We start from the raw sequence: 17,083 nt of genomic DNA on the forward strand, positions 1-17,083 counted from the left end.
TATTTAAAATTTTCAGTTTCTCAAGGCTCAATTTTAGGTTGTTTTATTTTTTCACTCTTCACTCTTTCACTAGGTGAATTCTTATACCTCTGTGGTTTTAATGCTGAAACTTATATCCTAAGCCAGGACCATTCATTCCTCTGAGCACCAGATCTACATATTCACTTTCCTGACAACTCCACTTAGACGCCCTAGAGAACCCTGAAACCTGGCATGTCCGAATTATCTTACCTTGGTGTTGCCCACTGCAGGAAACAATACCTTTTATTGAGTTTTTCAATCCAGAATTTCTTCTAGCTCCCCTTTCGCACACACATACCATCAATTCTGATCCCTACATATTTCCAGAAACTATCAACGTTTTTTCTTGTCCTTTTATACCTTTTAGTCTGACCCACCATAATATTTTACATGTTCTACTTAAGTAGCCCCTTAAACAAACTACTTGTATCTTCTTATCCCCACACCAGAAACTTCTCTGTATTTCAGCCAGAGTGATCTCTTAACAACAATTCTGAACACTTAATTACTCTAGTAAAAACGTTTCAATGATTTTCCATTGCTGTCATAAAATATTCAAATCTTTAACATAGTCACCAGGCCAAAAAAGAGCTGGCCCTGCTTCTCTCTCTCTTTTTGCTTCATCCTTAATTCCTTTTATGCAGCAGCCTTTTGATTATTATGCCCTTCTTCATCTGGCCTTCTTAAATAATTTCCTCTTCTGAATAGAATGTCTTTTCTCTTTATTTTACTCTGTCTAACTGCAATTCATCTTTCCAATTATATATCTTTTTGCCAACCTCCTTGACTACATTAGACCTCCTTTACTTTTCTTTTGTGGCACTTATCATACTTGTAATTATTTAGTTATTTGGATTTTTTTGGAAAATATATTTATCTCTTGACTATAAGGGTAATATGAGTGAGAACCCTATTTGTCATTTTCATCAATATATCTTTAGTCCCTAGGATAGTGCTTGCCACAAAGTTGGCTCTGATTAAATAGTACTGACTTATTAAGGGACATACTAGCTTACTAACATTAAAATCGATAGGTAGTAAATTAAAATGGACACATGGAGAAAAAAAGTCATAATTGTACCGCCAATGGTTATGTCTGTCCATACTTCTTATTGGTGGAACCTCTGGTGGACAAGGAGGCAGAGATTTTTGCTTTTCTCCTGTGGTTTCTCCTTTCGTCTTACAGAAGGCTGGTGAGGGAAGATCAGGAAGGATTCTGCCAGCCTGGATGAAGAGTGAAGAGAGGGGAAGTCTGGTGCAGGTGGCTCAGGATAAGACCAGCCAAGTCTAGTTCTCAGGGGTGAAAAGGATCCCTGAGCCATCCTTTATTATTCAGCGTGTTGTAAGGATGTTGCTTATGATTTGGACCAAAGTGATAGACAGGAATCAAGAGTTTGGATTTGCAAAGATTGTTAATAGCTCCTCTGGATGAGAAGCCTATTGAGTAACAATAATAAAACTTGTCACTAACATTACGTGGTTACTAGGTGCCAGGACACTATTCTAAGCTTGTTGTATGCATGATCTTATTTATTCCTCACAGAAATCCTATGGAATAAGTAATATTTTTATACTCATTTTATAAATGAGTAAATTAAAGCGTAGAGAATTAGTTCACTGGGCTAGGGACTCCCAGTTTAAAGGTGACAGGGCCACCATTCCAGTCTAGGAAGCCTGTGTGCAGAACCTAGGCACTGAGCCACTGTGTATTGCTTTGCAGAACCAAAAAACCATGCTTGGGCTTCCTGTTCAGGTTCTACGTGAACTTAGTAAGATGAATACTGGTGAATATTTTCCTTTAAATTTAGTCTCTTCCAGTAACATTATCCTCAAATTGTTTTTTGTTTTGCACACAGTAAAATCCTCAGGCATTTGGTTTTAATGTTGCAAACATTATTTATAAAATCAAGTGTGTCCATTCAGCTTTATAGAAAAAAGCGCACTACATTATTTTCAAATGCAGCTACCTGTGGTTTTGACACTTACAATCATATTTCCTTTCTAAACCTTTCAAAGATGCACATATTTCATAAGGTTCTAATTTATTCTTAGACTTGTATTGGGGGAATCAGTCTTCATTGTCAGTAAAAGCCAAGGTGCAGGGATGCTTCTAACTGGGGGAAAAGAATAACTTTGTTGGCAACATCAGAAAGGGCTAAATGGATTTTTGATTAAATTTTCAAAATTCCTTTTCATGTAGATGAGGCAGACAGATTTTTAGCCTAGAAGGTAAATCTCCTATACACATCAAAGTGTCAAAAAATAAAGCCCCATTAATGCACTTTCTTCCATGATGTTATGATGTGATTTAGGATGTCAGAAGCAACCCATTGGCCCCAAATATCTCCACACCAGACTACATGCTATGTTCAAAATTCCAGTAGAAAATCATTCTTTCAAGTTTAGGAGATATCTCTAGTTAAAATGCAAATATTCTGTCTAAGGATATATATTTATGCCCTAACAAATTATTAACACATTAATTTCAGTTGGTTCTCAGATACTGTCTAGTGAGACAGAGTGAGAATAGTTTTGTAGGAGACAGAAAAGGAGAGATAGATGAGACAATGGGGTACCAGCACTTGGAGCAGACATAATGGGCATTCTACATAAGGCAGAGACCAGCATTGGGCCAAAGAAGACCTTGAGCAAGAGGAGAGCAAAAGAGACAGAGCAGGAACATACAAAGGGGAGTTGGGGTGAGATATAGAATAAACTTGTTTTGGCTTCTGAATTTTTCTAGGGCTGACCATGACCTGGTGAAGCATGCTAACTGTTTATTTTAGCACCTTCGAAGGAGTTTTGGAAAAGTCCTGAACCATTGATTTTATTTCTATCTATAATCCAAACTTAATGGTGCCTTCAAATCACAGTCAGACGTCAGAGCTGGACAAGACTGCAGGGCCCATTTCCCCACTGTTCTGAGCTTGTCTGGCCATTAGCAACACATGGGGCAAGCTCTTCCTTTCTGAAGATTCAGATTCAGTCCTTTCTGAGGTGGGTCCTGGAAATCTGTATTTTTGACAAGTATCTCTTGTGATTCTTATCATTAGGCAAGTTTGGAAAACCCTAATCATTTAACAGATCAGAAAACTGAGCCCTTGAAGGGGCAGTGATGAGAAACTTGCTGAGTTAAAAATGTAAAATCTCAGCTCTAAATGCAATGTTCTATTCGCCAAACTAAGCCCTCCCCAGCTGTCCTTTGATTTATTCAGTTATAAAACTGGCCCGATACTTTAATCCCTCTCTTCTTCTCTGTGATTTCTAATGTATACTACAACCCCAGATAAATCAGACGAGAAGGGTGGGGAGTAAAGATTAGATTGCTGTGGTGTTAACCTTTTAATTAAATCAATTGCCTGTGCCTCTAATAAAGGGAGTGTTTAAATGGAAAACAGAAGAGAACTAAGATGACATATTAAATGCCCTCATTATGAGGAACACAGAAGAGAAGAATGGCCAGGAAGCCAGAATTTTTTCCATATGAACGGAGGAGTCTTCCAGAGGTTAGAACTCTGTAGGGTCCTGTTGTTAGAAACAGTAGTTCAAGTCCATAAATGCCTCTGCAGTGGCTCCGTTCAGCCGGAGGAGGAGGGATAAGACCATCCCCAGAGAGTACCTATTAGCAGGTTGGAGCAGGCCCAGGAAAGAAGGCTGTCTTGTTATTAATGGCAAATGAACTGTGGATGATGCTGTCAGATAACCTCTCTCCATCCTGCCCAAGTTCTCCACTCTGCATCATTCCCTTTATGGTGTTTTTTTTGGAATTATGCTCAGGCTGAGCCTGAAGTCAGCTCCCCTGGTTCTAGAAAGAGCTGATAGCCAAAGTGCTTTTGTATTGAGAACTAATTGGAGGTGAGGCGAGGTGATGCGGTCAGCTCCTGGAGCTAGAGCAAAGGAAAATGTCTAGAGAACCTATTTTTAACTACCTTGGCGCCTAAATTGGCTGCTCAGAGGGGGAGCAGCTGCTCAGCATGGTCAATAAGTAGATCCCTAATGTATCATACCTGAAACCAAATCGGTCTTTGCTATTATGCACCCTAATATAGAAAGGGCATGTTCCTCTCACCGTTCAGTACAGCTCCCTTTACCTACCCACAACTTCCAGTTTGTTGAAGACTATTTTGTGCAATAGACAAGACAAACAGCTTCAGGGTGGGACCCTCTCGGGTTTAAATACCAGATTGACTCCTTTTAAATATGTAATTTATTAATCATCCTGAGCCCCAGTGTTCTCACCTATCAGCTGAACACAATACTTTCTCTTCTTCATTTTTTTTAATAGGAATTCATTTAAATTAATATGGCATTGTCTGTCGGATACAATTGTTAGATTGTATGCTCCTTGAGGACATATTCCTGTCCTCAAGAGCCTCCCTTATTCATTGCTTTAACCTCAGGATTCATTATGAAATGTGGGACAGAAAAGAAACTTAATATATATGTCTGAAACGAATGGGTGAATTAAGAATTAAAAAGGAAACTGAAAAGGCCTTTTAAACTTAAAATGGATAATTACAAATTCCTCACAAATCTATTAAGAGCCAAGCTATTCTCACCTCCTTCATGTAACCTTCCTAATACCATTCCACACTGATTACCTTGTCCCCAGAATTTTATGAGTAGTTAATTTCGCTAACATTTATTCAACCTTGAGAGTATTTTTTTACTTAAATTTAACTTATATTTCTTGAGCACAATCTATATGCCAAATTCAGCATGATTTGCTGAGGGAGACTTCAGATGAATAAAACACAGCTGTGTTCTCAAAAAGTAAGTGTCTATATAGATTTACATTAAAATAAACAATTATTTAGGTATTATGTCTTGTTTTTGACAGAAGAAGGCATAGAACACTAGGGAAGCAATAGAACACACAGATACTTAGTCCACCTGGGCGATTCAGGATGGTTTCTAAAGATGAATCTAATATCACCATAATACCCTACATGTAAGATTCATGTACGTTTCTGTGTATATGTGTGAGTATATGTGTGTATGTATGTGAGCATGCCTGTATGCGAGTGTGTGTGTACATAGCCTGTGTGTTGGAATTTGGGAAATAAATTTCTTTATATTTTTGTATAAACTCAGCAAATTCTGGGAGAGAGAGAGATTATGTAGCTCCAAGTGATGATTTCCTCAGTTGTCTTATCTGTTTGTAAAGCATTCTTAAACTCATCAAAAGATTGACTCAGAAGCTGGCAATTTCTTTTAGTACATCCTAAAATGTATTTTTTCCAATGGCAGTGTTAACTAAATCCTGTAGAAGTTAGGAAAAACGATTTGCTAGTAGACTATTGATTTAATTAATAGAACTGATGATGGAAAAGAATGTCTCTGCTTTACCACATGGCTATCCTGCTAGAAGGATGATTGTAGTAGACAACTCCAAGGAGGTGAATATCCCAAATGGGGCTAAATAGATGTTGTGCATGGAGCTGCCTTTTTCAGTTGTGTTGTGAAACGGAGGCAGCTTGGCAGACACGTTATTAGACTTAACTACATCCCCATCATGCCTCCCGAGCAAGTGCACATAGTGCAGGCCCTAAATAATCTTTGATTAACTTGTATTTGATTTTGAGGTGGAACAGGATATTATGAGCTCTGGGCTCAAGCTCAGGTCAAAGTGAACTCCACGTAGATTTCTTAATACAAAGCAAGGCCCGTGCAGGATCTCTGGGCTTCAGCCTTACATCTGGCTACTGTAATTCAGCCTCTGAGACAGTCCTTTCCTGTGAGTTGATGTCAGAGTTTCTTGGAATACAGTCTACCTCTTTTGGGCAATAGATATATCCCTGTGCTGAGGCTGCACATACTGTTTAAGTGTGTTCAGAGTTTAAATCAGGTGAGATTGAAAGATATTGTAGAAAAACAGTATAACTCTGAACTGTTAACTTCCCTCACTGTAGTGGTAAATGATAGACAAAGCAGCTCTTAACCTTGTACATAGAGGACACCCAATAAGTGTGAAATACACTAGACTTCCTGTGCATTGATTTAGGCAGACATTTTAGTTGGCCAAGTAAATAGTTTTCAAGTCTAAACAATAAGGAAATGTTCTTGTTTCTTTACCCCAAAACACAGTGAACACCCAACTCAAATGCTTTCTCAAAAATCCACTCGCGATCTTGTGTTACTTGGGAAGCTTGAAAGTGATTTGATCAACACTTTTACATGGAAATGGCACATGGAAAGTTACAGTGGTCAAATGTGTAGAGCAGACACAAGGAATAGATGTTGGCATCTGTTGTCGGCAAGAAGTCGGACAAAATATTGGATAGATTGCAGACACGTCATGGATGTCCTTGAACACAGGGCAGAAGGGATTTATATTGTACCGTTTATTGAGCTCCTACTATGTGACCCCAGCATCAGGTAAGGCATGCAACATGTCTGTATCACACCCCTAAGGACCCAAACAAGATATACATTGTGACCCCTTTTTCTGTTATGAAAGAGGAAGCTCAGAGAGTATAAATAACCGTCCATTAGTCACAGAGTTGAGAATGGAAGAAGTTGGATTTGAATTCAGATCTAACTGAATCAGTGTCTGTATTTTAACAAAATATTCATTTTAAGTCTTTGAGCAGGAGGTAGATCTATTGATGGGCAAAGTTGCGATATTAGAAATAACTTGTTTTTATTACTTTCCTACATTTGCTTGTATTTGTATATCCTGTTTTCTCCAAGACATTCTAGTCCCTCCTTCCCATGGTGTTTTGTTCCCAAAGGACCTTACTTTCAGCAGGCTATCACTGTTGATAAGCACATTTACCAGTAACTAATGTCTTGAAAAACTCTCCATCCCAAAGAGGTTGGAATTTTAATTAGATGTGGCAAAAATGCCTGGAAGCTATATTATCAAGTAAAATCTCAAAAGCATATCCTCAATGAATATGATAGATGGAGTAAGATAGAGTTTCAGATGGGGGCAAGGCAGAAGTATTTTCTCCCCGCGATTTGAACTCAAATCATATCCAGTCGGGTACTTTTTAGTGACTGGTACCTAACTTAGGCCTATTAAGAGAGATGTGTATTCATTCAACAAATGGTGATTAGCACAACTCTGTACCAGGAATGACCATGGCACTGGGAATGCAGAAAAGGAAAGTCTAGTCTGTGCCTCAAGGAGCACAGTGTCAATTGGGACAGACTGACATGCAAACAGGCCATTAGAGCACAGAGCCACTGAATCCAGCAATAACATGTGATAGTGCGGAGGCCTCGGTAGGCTTTCCAGACCAGATTGTGAGATCAGGGGCTGCTTTCTGTTTCCCCTACTAAAATAAAATTTGGAGCTAAGTGGAAAAATTCATAGAAAATAGCTATACATAAATGTGAGGGGTTTAAGGAGGAAAAAGTACTGTCTCATCTCTGGGGGTCCCTCAGTCCACCAGGTTACCCATAAATGCTTAAATTGAATAAGATTGTTCTTTTGACACTGAAACCAATATTGCCAATTTCTTTATGACAATGCTACCATCTTTTGTTTAAGAGATGACTGTGACAAGGTGAATCTGTCCAGGATCCTATAGAGATGTGGTGTCCAATTTGGTAGCCTCTACCCACATGTGGCTTTTGGACATTTGAAATGTGGCTGATAAGACTGAGAAAGCAAATTTTTAATTAAATTGGAATGTTCTGTAAGTGTAAAATATATGCAAGTTTTGAAAACAGTTTTGAAAAGCAAATATAAAGTGTCTCATTAATTTTTTTGGTCTATTGATTACATGTTGAAGGATATATTTGGCTAAATAAAATATGACATTTAAAAAAGTAGGGGGAAGGGAGTCCCATGAAGAGGGCATGGCATGTGCAAAGGAAAGGAAGCACAAGAGAGCATGGCACATCCAGAGGTTGTCTCAGTGAGCTGGGGCAACTGTAACAACATGCCACAGTCTGGTGGCTTAAAAAAGAGACACGTATTTTTCACAGTTCTGGAAGCTTGGAAGTCCAAGATGAAGGTGCTGGCTGGTTCAGTTCCTGGTGAGAGCCCTCTTCCTGTCTCACAGACAGCCACGTTGCTGTGTCCTCACATGGCAGAGAGAACGCAAGAGAGAGAGAGCAAGCACTCTCATGTCTGTCCCTTCTTGTAATGGTACTAATTCTATCACCATGGCTTCACTCTCATGACCTAATTATGTCCCAAAGACCCCATTTTCAAATACCATCACACTGGGGATTAGATTTCAACACATGAATTTTGGGGGAACACAAACATTCAATTCATAGCAGGTAATTACAAATTACATAGGATGGCTAGAGGGAAGGATGCATGTAATGGACTATGAGAAAATAATCAAAGATGAGGATGGAGGCAAAAAGAGGAGGTAGGTCCAGAAGGACCTGTTTGTGTCTGTTTAAGGAAATTGAAATATATAGACCCCGAAGGGTATGACTCCACTGGAGGATATGAGACAGTTTTTGAAAATAATAAACAACAGGCAACATTGCCACTTAAGGTCATGATAAATGCAGGTTTCAGTGACAGTGATCTATTAGGTGGTAGTTAGGGTCTCTCTTCGAGAACACCTAACACATTGTAACTGCTAGGCAACTAATTGCTAACTGAATATAAATCGTTTTTTCTTTCAAAGTGAGGATAATGCAGTACACTTAAAACTGCCCTCCTATCAGTAGATCTCTGCTCCCTCGGAGAAAACAACAAAGGAGCTAAGGTTATTGATCAGAGATGCTTGTAAAAACAGATTTAAAATTATTTTGCAGTGAGAGCGCATGTCCACCAGGTGGCAAGCGGCAGTGAATCCTGGGGCTCCCTGTTCATTCCATCGCCTCGTAAGTGACAAGGTCTAAGAAAGTACAGTTGGATACCTGGGGGTTATTATGTCGTTATTTGACATTTGACTCATTTTACTTCAGAAGGAGACATTTGAAGAGGAAGGAAATAGGAGACGTTTATTTCAGAAGTGTAAAAGAGACAAGTTTAGCTGTAGATGATTTTTAATTGAGATTTAAAAAGGACACCTAGAAAAGAATGCTTTATCATATGGTAAAGGAGATTGGAAAAAGGTAACTTGAATTTTCGCTGAGAGCCCAGAATAAGGATTTCTACAAGAAGACGTTTAGGATCCATAGTCCTCTAGTCTAAACCTCTGCTTACCTCCTCAAAGTTTCCTAGAATAAAAATAAAATAAGTTAAAGATATTCAGAAGGAGTCAACTCCAGGAGGAGCTTGCCGTTGTCTTAAAGCAAAAAGATGTGCATTCTAGTCTTGCATATGCTAGGAACTGGCTGTGTGACTCGGTCAAGTCTTTTGCCTTCTCTGAGCTTCAGTTTTCTCATCTGGAAACTGAGGATGTTGGATAACTACTGATATTAGTAATTCTCATCAATGACCACTAATTAAGAGCCAGATTCAGTGCTAAGTGATTTGTGACAATATCTTACTTTCACAACAACATTATAGGCAGGCAATAATTTAATCCTTGTAGTGGTTATGAGGAAACAGGCACAGAAAGTCAGGTAACACATCCAAGGTACAGGGCTAGTAAATGTTTGGGTTGGGATTTTAATTCAGGTGTGGCCAATTTCAAGTCTGAGTTTCTATCCACCACACAGGGTGCATTTATGGATGGTCTCTAAACATCCATTCTGTGTAAGAAAAATAGAGAATTTGAAAGAGTTTTTATAAAGTGTTAGAAAAGAAGTTTTATAAGTTGGAATAAAACTGGAAAAACTTATTTGCTTCAAGTAATTTTATGAGTTTCCTATTGATGCTGCAACAAATTACCACAAACAGTGGCTTAAAACAACACTAATTTATTATTTCACAGTTCTGACATTCAGAAGTCTCAAATGGATCTCAATCGGCTAAAATCACGATGTCAAAGGGGCTGTGCTCCTTGCGGAGGCTCCAGGGCGAATCCCATTTCCTTGTCATTTCCGGCTTCTAGAGGCCACCTGCATTCCTTTGCTCTGGCCTCTTCCTTCCTTGTTAAGTCGACAGCATAGCATCTTCCAAACTTGCTGAATCCGTCGCTGACCCTCGTGCCTCCCTCTTTGACTTACATGGAAAGACCCTTTTCATTACATTGGGTCCACCTGGATAATTCAGGATACTCTCAAGACCCTTAACTTAATTGCATCTGCAAAGTCCCTTTTGCCACGTACGGTAGCACATTCTCAGGTACTGGAGATTAGGATGTGGGTGTATTGGATAGGGCATTATTCAGCTTTCCATTATAGCTAACATGAATTGAGTTCTTACTATGTTTTAGGTTCTGTTCTCAGCACTTTACATAGACTTAATTTTCTCTTTACTACAGCTCAGTGAGATAGTTACTACTATTGGCCCCTTTTTAAAATGAAGCGGCTAAGGCTCAGGGATTTTATATGCAGGATCATAAGCTGGTAAGTAGTGTAGTCTCTTTTCTCCAGAACCTTCATTCTTATTATTTTACACATAAACAAGGTCTTGGCAGAGAGAATTGTGGGTACTTTCACGGGGTATCCCATGCACCAAGCTTTTTACGATTAGCGTTGCCTTTTTCTGAAAAGTTTGTGTTAGGCCTTCAGGCCTTCTTGTCACCCGGTGAAGCTGCATTATACACTGGAAGAACTGCTCCTTGGGCAACCTCCAGTAGGTTGACACCTTTATACTGTGCTCTAAAGAGACTCAAAATTCCACACAAGATGGTTTGGCTACTAGCTAAAAATAAATTTTTCAGTAATGGATATATTTTTGCTTCTTTGTCTAGAAAAATTTAGTTTTGTGTTTTTTTTACATTTTCATTATAAATTTGTAAATTTATATACAACGAAATTGATTCTCTTTTTTGTTGTGTAGTTCCATGAGTTTGACCATAGGTATTGATTAGTGTAACTACTCCCTCAGTTGGGATACAGAGCAGTTCCATCTTCAAAAAAAACTCTCTCCTGCTGCATTTTGTGGTCACATCCTCCTCCCAGTTATTCGTCTTTGACTGATAGATTACTGAGAAGTGTGTTGTTTAATTTCCGAATATTTGGAAATGTTTTGTATTTCTTCCTGTTATTGATCATTAGCCTAATTTTATTATAATCAAGCAATATACTTGAAACATGATTTTAAATCTTTAAATTTATTAAGGGTAGTTTTATAACCCAGGATATAATTTATCTTTGTGAAAGTTCTCTGTATACTTGAAAATAATTTGTATCTTGCCACTATTATATGACATATTCTATGAATGTCAGTTAGACGCCGTTTAGTTGAGAATGTTTTTCAGTTCATATATATCCTTCTGATAGTTTATCTACTTGTTCTATCTACTAAAGAGAAAAGAATATGGATGTCTCCTACTACACCTATATATTTGTCCATTTTCCCTTTTAGTTTTATCAGTTTTTGCTCATGTATTTTGAGGCTCTGTTATTTGCTGTCTAGTCATTTAAGACCTGTATGTTCTCTTGGTGAATTAAGACTTTGTCCTTCTGTAAAATTGGTGGTAATTTTCTTTGCTGTAAAGTATACGTTGTTTGATCCTAATATGACCGCTCCATTTCAAGATCTGTGAGAGGCTGAGATTTTACTCTACTCACAGGTCTACTCTACAGGTCCATGGATGTTAATGGAGGACACAAAAATCTTGAGTCAGAGACAAAGGACAATTTATATCTCACATAAATAGCACTATTCAACCTCTTAGCATTTTCACATCAAGTTCCTAAGCTCCATTTCCCAGAGGAAAACATGAAGAGGGGCCTATGACTCATGCCTAGTGGTAAGTAGGTGAGGAAGTCTGAGCTCAGGGCCCCCACTTCTTTTAAACTGGGCTGTAATATGTCTGCCTTTTGATCCAGAGTAAGATACTGTGTCTGTCTTCCAGGGCCATTCACTAAAGAAAAGTTCCCGAAAAGATTGCTTGGAACAAACGTCAGTCAGTGCCTAGCTTGCAAGATGTGCAGAGATGCAGGATACAGGGAGAGTTGTCTCCCATCACTTCTATTTTTTTGATTAGCATTTTCATGTCATTTTCTATCCTTTCACTTTTATTGTATTTAGAGTGCATTTTTGGAGACAGTATATAGTTTCATTGTTTGTTTTTCATCCATTCTGACATTTTATTTGATGTTTAGACCACCTATATTTAACACAATACTTGATATATTTAGATTAAGTGTATAGTGTCATTATTTGTTTTCTTTGTTTTTTGTTCCCCTGATTTCCATTTATGTCTTATTTTGTATTATTTTAATATTATTTAACATTCCTTTTTAATTTAATTATTATGTTTTTTACTTCATCTTTTTGTATGCTTTTTTAGTCGTTGCACTTGAGATTATAATATACATACATAATGTTTCACAGACTACTCAGGATTAGTATTTTATTATTGAAGTGAAATGTAGAAACCTTACCACCACTGAGGTCTTGTATCCTCCTCTCTTTAGGTTGTAATTGTTGTTTATATTATGTCTATGTTTATTGAAAACTTTGTCAGGTAATGTTATAGTTTTTGTTTTCAATTGCCATATATATTTTTTAAAAACTTAAAAGGAGAAACCTAGTTTTTTTGTATTAACCATTTATTTAACATTTCTGTTTCTCTTCCTTCAGTTTGAAGCTTACAAGTTTCCATCTGGTATAAATTCCCTTCTATCTGAAAGAATTTCTTTTGGAGCAGGTCTGCTCCTGACAAATTTTATCAGTTTTCTCTCATCTAAGAATTTCTTTATTCTACTTTTATTCTTTAAAGATATTTTTGATGGATATAGATTCTGAGTTCACAATTCTTTACTTTCACCACTGTAGAAATGTTGTCTCACTGTTTTCTACACTCCTTGGCTGTTTTTTTTTTTGAGAAATACACAATCACTTGAATTTCTGTTCCCCTATAAGTGATGCTTTGTTTTTTCTACTTACTTTCAATAATTTTTTAATCTTTCTTTTTATTAAATTTTTGGTCATTTTATGATGATGTGTCTGAGCATGAATATTTTTGATTTATTCTGTTTGTGTTCACTGAAATTTTGCATTTATTAATTAATTTATTTTGTTAAAGCTTTTCAGGTGTTATTCTTTTAATTATTTTTTTCCTTTGCCATGCTTACAGTCCCTCCTTCTGGGATTCTGAGAGCATGAATGTTGGGTCTTCGGTTCTATCTCACAGGTCCCTCAGGCTCTGTAAATTTTTTTCATTCTCTTTTCCCCTTTGTTTTTTGTATTAGATAATTTATATTGATGGATTTTCAAATTTGTAAATTCTTTTCTCTGTTATCTCCATCTGCTATTGAGCCCATCTGATCATTTTTTTCAAAATTTGTTATTGTGTTTTTTGTTTGTAAATTTTCCTTTTTTTAAAATATTTTCTATGTTTTCTTCTGAGATCTTCTATCTTTTCAGATGCTTCAAAAATATTCAGACTTACTCCTTGTATCATGTTAATGACAACTTCTTCAAAATATTTATTTGATAATTCCAACACCTATGTCATCTCAGAGTGACACCAATTCATTTTTTTTCTCTTTGCCAGATGTTGAGATTTCTTGCCCCATCATATGTTGAGAGTTATGGCTTGTGTCTGCGCATTTTTGATATTATGCTATGAGCCTCAGAGTCATATTGACAAAGTTGATCTTTATGTTTCAGCAGGCAATTGACCATGTTATGTTCAGCAACCATGTTCTTACAGACCTGAGGGCTATGGTTCCAATGTCAAGTCAGTCTTAAGAGCCTTTGCAGTTCTGTTCAGATCTTTTCCATGCACACCATTCAATGGTCAGTCTAAGAACTGAGAGGTGGTTGTTGCTTTATTTCAGTTCTCAAAGTACTTGGTATGCTGCATAGATTCATGAATACATAGATTTGGGATAAGCTCAGACACAATTTTGGGGATCATTTTCTTGAGGTGTCTCCCTTCTGTGATCTCCCTGAAACTTTCTTGTACTGGGGGGTCCTTGTTCTGATCATCTGACAACAAAATCAGACCTTAATCTCCCTATTCTGTCATGAACTTTCTGTGACTAAGTCTGTCCTTAGTGCCAAGAAAACAGAAGTTAAGAGAAAAAGAAAACAATTGGGAGTCCCCAACACTTTTGAGACCACAGTTTCTCCTCCGGTGGAATTTTACTTATCTTCCCAGTTGCTACTGCTTCTGTGCTACTGTGAGACTACTTAGGGGCCAGGTTAGCAGAAAGAAACAACAAAAGAAAATTGTGGGCTTTCTCCTGTTATGTCTGCCCCATGAAGGTTCCTTGTCCCACTACTTGTACCAGAAACAAAGACATTCTTTTAAAATTCTTTCTGTCCATTTTTGGTGCACACTCTAAATATCTTGTTATCTTTGAATCCAGGCTAGAAAAATTCAAAGGAAAAAAGGAAACTTAACTGCCAGTTCAGTAATAGTTGAAAACTCTCATTTTTGACCCCAGTCTTTCTGCTATCATTTACTTTTCAGAGTCTTCAGAGAGTTTCTCGACGCATTTTGTCCAGATTCTTGTCTACATTTAGTGGGAGAAACATTGGCATCTCACTTTATCTTTATTAAAACTGGACCTTTTAATTTACTACCAACTGCTTTTAAATTTTAACTGAAATGAGCTTCAATATAGCTTAAAATTTCTGCACAGAAAACACAGAAATGTTCATGCCATTTCTTTGATTTTATTTTTGCGTTTTTTCTCTACTAGTTATGATGTTTCAAGAGCATCAAAATGAGGAATCAAAATTTGGTCTGGGGACAATTTGGGGAAGGCTTATAAGTGTTGTAGTCTAGAAATGAGGATCCAGAAGATCAATGTTCAATTAACTCAGCATATTAAAAGTAGCTCATAACAGTCAGACCCACTAAAGACTTAAGTTTTTCATTAAGCCACAGTGGGTAGCAAGAAAAAGCAAAAGACCACTGGGCTTCAGAAAAAAAGACACGAATTTGATGACTTAATTAGCTGTAAAGCCTTGGGTAAGTTATTTAACATATGTGCACTTCCATAACTGAATCTGTAAAATGGGCTATAAGAAAATTTCACGTAGATTTGCCCTTGATGCACTTAGACAAGGCAAATGGAACTGCCCAGTAAAGAAAGGCATTCAAAAGGCAAAATATATATATATATATTTTAAAAAAAGAGGCCACAATAAGCACAGAAGAGTAGAAAATTAAATATGAGATAAGAAAAAAAGATACTTTATATAAGTTTAGGGATAGTTATAGCTATCTTGAGAGATGGTAAAAAGAACTAGAAATAATCTATGTACATGCTCAAAAATAATAACAGTAATTTTTAATAGATGTATAATGCTTAGTATATTTCAAATATAGTTCTCTGTGCTTCACATGTTACCTCATTCAATCAACTCTTTCTGAAACAGGTACTATTATTCTTCCTATCTCACAGATGATAAAACTGAGGCAGAACAGGTTCATATGGCTAGGAAGTGGCAGAGCTGAGATTCTAACCAAGCAGTTTGGGTCCAGCTCCCATTCTATTAACCACCATGCTATGCTACCTACCTCCATAAATTATAGCTTGAATTATTATTGTTATTATTATATGATTTTATTACCATATTATTCCTGTTATTTCTAACCAAACTCTCCCTTTGGAATAATAGTATTCACTCTCCCTGTGTTTTTAAATTTATAGCCAAGCCAGAATAGCTAAATCACTCATTATGGGACTTGTGTCTTTCTTAGTGCTCTTCAGCTGCCAATTATCCTTAGGGAAGAACAGCAGTCTGCCATGTTTTAAAGAATCTGTAAGAACAAGAAAGTTGGCAGAAATCACGTCTTTGAGAGATACGCAAATCTTTGTTTTCATAAAATGTAGCTGATAGCTAATTTCCTGGGGAATCACATGTTAAAGCCAAATCATCAAAAAATAACGATTTGCGAAGCAACTGTGCTATTGGACGAGAGGTGAAGCTATAATTGGTAATGCCATATAACTCCAAGTAGAGGATAAAATAGTTCACCAAACATGTACAAAAATATTTACAGCAGCACTAAGCATAATAACCAAGAAAAAAAGGCAGAGAACAACTCAAAATGTCTGTTAACAGTAAACTGGATTAATAAATTTTATATTTAGGGAAGCAGGCTGTTATAACAAAAATAAATGCCTGCAAGCACCTTCTACAACACACATGAATCTCATGAAAATAATTCTGAAGGAAGAGATGTACCATATGATTTCATTTTTTTGGATTAAAAAACAGTCAAGATTTACAGTTTTAGAAGACTGGAGACAGCGGCTATTACTTTGGAGGGAATATAGTCACCAGGAGGCAGGATGTGGGGACTTCTGAAGTACTATTGGTATTCACATCTGGGTGCTGATTACATGACCATGAGCTTGTTCTGATGTCACCTAACTATACACTTATGATCTGTGTATCTGACTGTGTGCATGCTCTAGTTAGTAAAAGTTTACGTTTTTCTATGCAGTGAAAGGAGCACAAAGGATTCAGGGGAATTGTATTTGCCCGTCTGAGTTTTAGATTCTATATCTGTAAAATAAAGGGGCACAAGTAATTTCTATGTTCCACTCTTTTTTTGATATTCTGTGATTTTTGTGCTTTGTGTTAGATTTTAAAACTTGCCTCCTCAGTCAACAAATGATCAAGATTTATGTACGAATCAGAAGAGAGTAGTTGTGAAGAGGCTCAGCTCTCTTGCTTGTCCTCTCTGCTCAGTCCACACACCTCCTTTTACTTCAACTCTGCATCCAGTCCATCAGGTATCTTGTTTGTTCTATCTTTAAAGTATATGCAGATTCCAGCCACTTTGTGCCACGTCCATTGCTATGCTCTTGTTCTAAGCCACTATCAGCTCTCATCTGGATTATTAGAAAAGCTTCTTAATTGGAATGAGGTCTTCAATCCTTGTTGTCCTTTAACACAGTGGTCAGAGCCTTTGAAAACAGAAGTTAGGTAGTGTTACTCTTCAGCTCGAAATGCTGAAATAGGTTCCCATGTTACTCAGAATAAAACCAAATTCCTTCCAACGGTCTACAATGTTCTGCAATATCTGGTGTCCGGGAATGTTTCTGGATACCTCCCCTGCTACTCGGCCTTTGGCTTATCCCACTTCTGCCACTAGAACCTGCTGTTCCTGGG

The 17,083-nt window shown here is 37.3% G+C and overlaps 1 long non-coding RNA gene across 2 annotated transcripts in view; it reads left to right on the forward strand.

The window, feature by feature from the left end:
* LOC139045077 (uncharacterized) overlaps positions 1 to 17,083 on the forward strand; it is an 88,195-nt gene that overhangs the window by 24,278 nt on the left and 46,834 nt on the right. The gene's annotated exons all lie outside the window — the stretch shown is intronic.

The sequence above is a fragment of the Equus asinus genome, chromosome 4 (genome assembly GCF_041296235.1).
Source record: "Equus asinus isolate D_3611 breed Donkey chromosome 4, EquAss-T2T_v2, whole genome shotgun sequence".
Lineage (NCBI taxonomy): Eukaryota > Metazoa > Chordata > Mammalia > Perissodactyla > Equidae > Equus > Equus asinus.